This window comes from Lipotes vexillifer, unplaced genomic scaffold (assembly GCF_000442215.2).
Source record: "Lipotes vexillifer unplaced genomic scaffold, Lipotes_vexillifer_v1.1 scaffold141, whole genome shotgun sequence".
Classification (NCBI taxonomy): Eukaryota; Metazoa; Chordata; class Mammalia; order Artiodactyla; family Lipotidae; genus Lipotes; species Lipotes vexillifer.
In genome coordinates, this window is record NW_006792108.1 from 51,755 (window position 1) to 53,924 (window position 2,170).

A 2,170-nucleotide genomic window follows, 5' to 3' on the forward strand; every position below is an offset into this window, starting at 1 on the left:
CTTTCATCATGTTAACAAGAAGCAAAGCAGATTACAAAAGCTGGGGCAAAGCAATTAGCTTCAAAATAACTGCATGGCAAGATCTAAATGCTGGATTTAGGTTATCAAGACTAAATAAAGGCCAGTCATCATTTCACTGTTCTGGTAGTTCAATCGTAAGTCAGGGCTTATGGGAGTACCTCACTTATCAAAATAAATATATTTTGGAAAGTTGGAAAAGTTAGGAAATTTTCACAAATCAAGTCACATTGCAAATTCATTAGTTCACTAATTAAAGGTAACCTGAAATGAATCCTTTCATACTGCAAAATCAAACAAAATGAATAAAAATTATTTGTTTTGTGATTAACCACCAATAAAAATAATAGCTCAATTTATTAAGTGCTTATTTCTGTGTGCTAGTTTCTGTGCTCTTGCTTTACATCTGTACTCTTCATAGAGACCCTGTTAATGCCCACACCACATGTCCTCGACTCATCTGTGAGTTCTCTTGCCAATGATGTGGACAGTCATACTGATGCTGATAGCTTTCCACTTAAAGAACCCACAGTTTTTACCCCACTTCCTCCCTAGGCTTCCTGGAATCACCTTGAAAATACACTTCCTGCACCTAAATCCTTATCCTCAGGGTCTGCTTTTGGAGAAAACACTAATTAGGACTTCTGGTAACAGAAGTGGTACTAGAAAACAGATCCTCAGAATGGGATTCTGGAATTGTATCACTTATTGGTCAGGGGGCATCAAGGATCCAATTTCTAATGATATATAAGCAGTGATAACCCATTAGATGCCATAGCAGTACAATGACTAAAATTCTTACCTGAGGTGGACTGAAATGTGGTAGAGGAGGAAGGAGAATGTACAAGCTTATACAACAGCTCTAATACTTGAAAGACATGAGGGCAATCATAACTAAGATTTTGGAATTCATATTTGTTAACTTGGGTAAAACACCTACCAAAATGCAGGGCACGGGACTTCCCTGGTAGTCCAGTGGATAGGACTCTGCGCTCCCAATGCAGGGGGCCCGGGTTCAATCCCTGGTCAGGGAACTAGATCCTGCATGCATGCCGCAACTAAAGATCCTGTATACCCCAACTAAGACGCGGCGCAGCCAAAATAAATATTTTTTAAAATATATACACTTATAGGGCTTCCCTGGTGGCACAGTGGTTGGAGGTCTACCTGCCGATGCGGGGGACGCAGGTTCGTGCCCCGGTCCGGGAGGATCCCACATGCTGCAGAGTGGCTGCACCCATGGGCCATGGCCACTGAGCCTGCGCGCCCGGATCCTGTGCTCCACAACAGGAGAGGCCACAGCAGTAAGAGGCCTGCGTACCGCCAAAAAAAAAACACTTAAAAAAATTCAGGGCACGCTGTAAAAAACAGCATGCTATAAAAAATCAGCATTTAAAGTAAACCTTATCTCCTGTACCCAGAGAGCAGACTGTACTGAAAATCAGGTCTAAGATTTGACTGAGTAGCTGAGCTACAAAGAAGACTAAACATATAGCCCCAGCAGGTCTCCCTTGCTGTAATCAGGGCTCTGATAGGAAGAGAGTAAGAGAGTGAAACATGGGATGCTGATATTGGGTTCATTAAGAACATGAATGCTCATATTCCGCTGAACCCTCTGGGCTGAAACGACCCACCGCATTCCCTTTCATAAAGGAAAGCAGCCTCTAATTGCTTGGAGACTTGTGAAGGCCATACTTCAGGAAGATGTCCTCCTCAAGATCCGCACCGTCTCCCTTCATTACCTCTAGACCAATAAGTAGGGTCAGATCTTACTCATAATCACTCCAATTGGGTAGTACAGTCTCAACTATGGGAAGAAATAATGTATTTATTTCTCAGGCTGCTGAGCCTGTCTGGCATGTGTCATCAAGAATTGGGGCACATATATGGAAGTGTACCTTGAGGGTGATAAGCTGAGGCAGAGGCAAGAATACTAGAGAAAGGAAAGTGTATTAACATGGAGGCATGCTCCTGTGACTCAGAATATAACTTCTAGCAAGAAAACCTTAAGAAGGTTCTAAAACACTGATGGGATGTCAATGGGAGTGATAGGATTCCAAAATAGCAGGCACCGGAGGTAGCACTTAACTATTAGAAACAAGATTAATGTATTTGCCATGAAAGACCGTAAAATCAGAACAGCAACCAGAGA

General features: G+C 42.5%; 1 non-coding gene across 1 annotated transcript; it reads left to right on the top strand.

Moving 5' to 3' along the window:
• Window positions 1-979: 979 nt before the first annotated feature.
• Window positions 980-1,052, top strand: TRNAG-CCC (transfer RNA glycine (anticodon CCC)). The gene has a single exon. It is a non-coding gene; the product is annotated as a tRNA-Gly (tRNA).
• Window positions 1,053-2,170: the final 1,118 nt, after the last annotated feature.